The sequence below is a fragment of the Rutidosis leptorrhynchoides genome, chromosome 4, assembly GCF_046630445.1.
Source record: "Rutidosis leptorrhynchoides isolate AG116_Rl617_1_P2 chromosome 4, CSIRO_AGI_Rlap_v1, whole genome shotgun sequence".
Taxonomy (NCBI): Eukaryota; Viridiplantae; Streptophyta; class Magnoliopsida; order Asterales; family Asteraceae; genus Rutidosis; species Rutidosis leptorrhynchoides.
In genome coordinates, this window is record NC_092336.1 from 56,395,411 (window position 1) to 56,401,410 (window position 6,000).

Genomic DNA, 6,000 nt, shown 5'->3' on the forward strand with positions numbered 1-6,000 from the left:
AAAACTTGAATGAAAATCATTGTAGTACGAGGATTCGGTTAAAGGAAAATACTTTTCTCAAGTAAATTTGAAGTTGGTAATACAAACTTGTATTATGGTTTCCAAGGTTTAAATCACATGTTTGTTCGGTCCGTCGGGTTGTGGATGGTACGCGGTACTCATGTCTAAACGCGGTCCCGAGGCTTCTTGTAAAACTAGAAGTGAAACGAGTATTTCGATACGGGATAATTAACAAAGATACACCGTGTTGGAATAGAATCTCTTAAGATATGTTTGAACGAGTCAGTTAGGGTTCGAAAAAAATGTTCGTTAGGACTATTCACCCTCGTGGCGAATACTTATGTAATATGAGGAGTTTCTCTATCCATGGAGAAATGTTACAAGGAGTTTCTTTAAACGGAAATGCGAACGGTAAAGATAGTAGTGAAATGAGGACTTAGAATAGGATGAGTTTACATCTCGAGGTTGCCATAACGTGCCTCTAGTTGTCAAAAGTTGAAGTCTGAAAGAGAAACGAGGTAGTACACGTAGTTGTATAGTTCGGGGTTGAATAATAGTTGACCGATTATCAGAAACACAAGGGCGTTACGTCAAAGAAGAGTGAAGTATCGTTGGATTGTGTGTTATCTTAAATTCCAGTAATATCAGACGGTAATGGTGAAATATCAGGGGTATGTAGTGTGGTACGTGATGACGAGAAAATTGATCGGATCCACAATTTAGTATTCGAATTCTTCGTGCAAAATAACGAATTTTAGTTATGTTGATTTTTGAGACGAGAGAGTATGCCTTTCGGCGTTCAAGTAGAAATATTTCCATGTTTGAGTTCCATCTAGTGCTATACGCATTTAGCTAGGAAGGTTGGTGTGAAGAATCACATTCAAGGCTCAGACATGAAGAGGTTTAAAGTTTTCCTTAGTGAGTTAACGAGTTTAAAAGTCGTGTAACACGAGAAAAGTCAGGAATGAATCTTCGGTAAAAATAGACGAGATCTAGGATTTTACGAATACAAGTCTGAGTTGAGAGAGTTTCATGATTACGTGTGGCTTGATTTCGAGATTGATTGTAATGCCTTGACCATTAACATCATGGTCTAGAAAATTTGACTTCGTTTAACAGAAATTCTCACTCGGAGAATTTGGTATAGAGTTGCTCTTTTCTCAAAAGTTCGAGACTAAGATGGTGATGTTGTTCGTTTTCCTTCTTTACTTGAATGAGTTAAGATGTCATCTATAAATACGATAACAGATTTGTCTAGATAAGTTTGCATACGTGGTTTAGGAGGTTCATGAATACGGACGAGCTTTGGATAAATCGAATGGTACTAAGAGAGATTTACAACTAACGTTGCGAGTTCGGAAAAGACTCAGGAGACATTGTCTCCCTTAACCCCCAATTGATGATAACCGGAACGGAGGTCGTTTTGGAATACACACGGGATTCATGCAAGAAATCATGAGGTCATGGATGCGAGGGAGAGGGTATCGGTTTCCAACCGAAAATTACTCAGTTCACAATAATCTATACAAGACGATGGGGAAACATTTTTTTTTTTTTTTTTTTTTATTTTAATTTAATTTTTTTTTTTTTTTTTTTTTTTTTTAACGAATATGTTCCGAGCTCCCTAGTTCTATAGGTGTCAAGTCAAAAGTCTTAATGTATATCCTCCAATAAAATTTATAGGCACACAATATTTTTCCGTTGGTCACTTAAATCGTCCAAGTAGTATCTAGGGGAAAAAGTGGAATGTAAAGAGCACGAGTCAAAGACTTGTTTATAAAACGTCTAACGGTAACCGAATCGAATAAACATGAAACGTGAGAATTTCGAGAAGAAACATACCCGTGACTAGTCCATCGTCGTCTCGGGCATCCTAGGCGTTGATGTTGAAAGTTTAACGGCGTGCGTTGGGGTTGATTTTCTTATTTGGGCACGCACTCCTAAAATGACCCGGTTGGCCACATTCAAAACAAACACCCGTCTTGGGTGCATTGTGCTCCTTTTGGGCGACGGGAGCGGTATTCCTACAATCGTGGGCTACATGGCCACTTCTTTGACACTTCAAGCAAAATGGTTTGCCACATTCACCTAAATGATGTTTGTAGCACTCGTTACAATACGGTAGGTGTCCGGTATAACCTTTCTTGCCGTTGGGGATGAAGGGCTTCTTGGCGAGGTTGTTGTAATTGCTTGATTGGGGGGCTTCCCATTTTCTTTTGTTGTCACCCGACTCATCCTCGGCTTTAGGTGCCGGCACTTCAATCTCGTCTACCGTTTCGATCAATTGACGGGCCATATTCAGGGCCTCTTGGTGATTACTGGGTTTGGATGACATTACTCCTTGTTTGATGCTCTTGGGAAGACCATCCATGTAAAGTTCAACCCTTAGAGGTTCGGGGGTCACGAGGTTTGGACACATCAAGGATAGCTCAGAAAATCGTTGATTATATACCTTTAGGTCATTCCCGACCGCTTTTAAAGTTCTTAGTTCGTGTTCGAGCTTACGGGTCTCTTCGCGCGGGAAGTATTCGGTGATCATCTTTTTCTTTAAGTCGGCCCATGAGAGAGTGTGAGCTTCATCGATACCCACCGACAGCACATACGTATTCCACCATGTGAGGGCGATACCGGCAAAAGTGTGGGTGGAATATTTGACTTTGTCTTGGTCCCGACAACCGCTTATGCTAAAAACGGCTTCTGTTTGCTCAAACCATCGGGTGAGCACAACCGGTCCTCCGGTCCCATCGAAGGTGTGAGGTTTGCACCCCATGAAAGTTTTGTAGGAGCAACCCTCGTTTGAATTACCGGTTCCATGGTTGTTGTGGTTGTGGTTGTTATTGATGTCGGAGGAGATACTAGCCATAGCCGCACCTATGGCGGTGGCTATCATACGTTGGAGGGCTTGTTCGGGAGTTTCGAGAGGAGTGTTGTGTTGACCTTGGTGAGCCATTGTTCCTTCATGACACAAGAATATCGTTGGTTAGTATTTTCAACAATACTAACCACAGTATGGAATAAGGATAGAGAGAAAATTTTCCTTGACTCGCCTTAAATTCTTTACGTCATAATGTCGGAACGTCCATGTGAATCACCGTAATATAATCCCGGAAATTATATTACCCTGATTCTCATGTGCATTTAACATTACTTCATAAAGTCAAGGTGGCGCATCAACAAAATTTATCAACGTAAGATCAAGATCGAATACGAGTTAGATATGATAGAAGAGTTCGAGTATAAATGCACAATTTGTCAAATAATTCCTACTTCAGTCTATATGCCGGTTGTAGTCTAGATTCACCTATGTACCCTATGACTCGGGGTGGACACAAATGAACTCTAAATCCCTACAACCAAGGCTCTGATACCACTTGTAGCGACCCCGACAAATCGTCAAGTGACGGCGTCGGCTACGTGGGTCCCATTACCTGATTATAAGTCTTTAAGATAACGTTTGACCAAAATATGTCGCCTTCATTTCAAAATAAAGATTGTTTCAAAGTTTACAAGAATTGTTCAACCAAAAGTTAAGTTACAACGTTATAAGTACGATTGAAATCCAGGCGACACAGTTTAAAGTAAAGTCAAAAGACGCTCCATGAAAAACATGTATACTCAACATCCAATGCAAGTATCAAATAATGAGCGGAAGCATGTATCACATATCGTGCAAGACCTGAGAAAAACATAGAAATCTGTCAACGAAAACGTTGGTGAAATCATAGGTTTAGTAAGTAAATTGTATTGAACCACAAGGTTCTTTAAGAATTGCTCAACCAGAATCGTTCACATTTCAAAATAGTATTTGTATCACGAGCACCCAATTATCAAGGCTTAACCGAATCTTCCCTCTGAATTTTGAATTTAGTGTTAGAACTTACACTATACATTGTTGAAATTATATTTCATTCACTAACGGTAGCGAACCGTCTGAATGAGGGTTTGTTAAACCCGTATGGCCACACAACATAATTACACGCTTACACTTACACCCTGCAAGTGGAACTAATGATAATTGGATTGAGGACTTTTGTTCAAACTCGTATGCATCCTTGTATTCGTATTTGTTCACAATGTAAAAGCATGAAAAGTAAATAAGTGTGAAATGTATGTGTTTCTCAGCCCACGATGTAAAGAATAAAAGTGATTGAAAAAGTGGGACTATGATCTCACCTCGAGTGCACGAGTATAAAAGTACTTCAACAAGTAAACGTGTGCATGAAAGTTGCTTAGCCTTGACCTAAACAAGTAAGTTATATCAATTAACCGGTTACGACACAAGGTCGGGTGAAATGTGTTCAATTAGTCCTATGGCTCGTTACGACTCGAATAGTATAGCATGTGAATCACGTTGTCAAGTTTCATGCAAGAATCAAGTATAAAAGCATGTTAGAACGATTGTAATAAAGTTTGAGTTGACATTTCAAAACCTTACCATTAGAAAGGAAATCTTATTACGTTTCCAACGATATTTGATTCATCGAAAACGGAGTTACGGTCAAAAAGTTATGGCCAAAACAAATTTGCTGAAGTTCGGATGAAACAGGCAATTGTCACGGCGCGACAAATTGCTCCGCGGCGCGACAAATGCCTATGTTGAAGGTCAGAAAGCTTGAAAAACATGTTCTAAAATCACCCTTTGGGCCACGGCGCGACAAATTGCTCCGCGGCGCGACAATGGCCGTGGCCTGGTCCCTGGCCTGTTTCACTTGTTCAAGGCTTGGTAAAATTTCAAACAAACGCAAAACTCAAACCGTAAACAATTAGGAAGCGTATCTTATACCGTTGGAAAGCTCTTTTGACAAGGAACACAACTAAACATGTTTCATCAAACAAAAACAACATTTTCCATAACCAATTTCTCGTCAAGTGATCGTTTAAAAGTCCATTTTCAAAGTTTCAAGTTCATCAATTGCATTTTAAGTTTCGGGAATCCAATTTACACATACGATATGCCGTTTCGAAGGTAATTAAGCATACATTACAACTAATCACTAACAATTAACATTCCATGGCATTCAAGCATCAAAAGTTCATGTCAAGAACTATCAAACCCTAGTCAAACATCACAAAATCAATATTCATGTTTTTGAAGTTTTCTTAATCAACCTACGCATCAAAACGAAGCTAGTGATGCTAGTAACACAATTAAAACATGCACTTTAACAATCTAACAACATTAACTCATCCAAAATCAAGGATTAAGCAAACCCATTTCAAGTTCATGCTAGTTACTCCAAAAACAACAAATTGAGCAAACCAAACATATATTCATGTTAGACTTGAGCCATAGACACTAACTAACACCATTTCAAATCAAAAACACGAATTTAGAGAAATCTAGAGTTTTAGAAATGTTACCCAAACGAGATGAAGTTGGTATCAAATTGTAGAGGATGAAGAGAGGATTCCAAATATGTAATTTGTTTTGTTGTAAGCCTCCTAAATCGAATTTAGATGATGAATGATTGAATTGGGTGTTGTGTGTGTGTGTTCTTGCTAGAGAGAAAGAGAGATGAGGGAGATGGATGGAAATGGATGGAGGAGGTGAAGTGGTTGACTAGTTGACCTAGTCACCACTTTGCCCACTTGTCAACTTAAGTCCCTCATGTTTGTAGTCGGGTGCGGGAATTAACCAAACGAATATTTTTAAAACGCTCGAGTAAACGGGTGATGTCAAAATTAAATAGCGGGAATATAATGAACGTTACTCACGGAAACTATTAATTTAAATACGAAAGATTATGTTTTAAAAAAAAAGACGGTGTTAAAATTAAATTTAACGGAAAAACGCGGGATGTTACACTCTCAACCGAGTGTTGATGACAATTCGTTCAGTCAATCTTGGATCACAAATGACGAAACAATAACTGGTTGTGAAATCTGTGGAGATTATCACTCAACATGGGAATGTTATTATTACGTTCCTATGGAAAATTACGTACCCACATAACCTGAATGGAACGATTATGAAGAACGCAATTCAAACTGGGATTATTC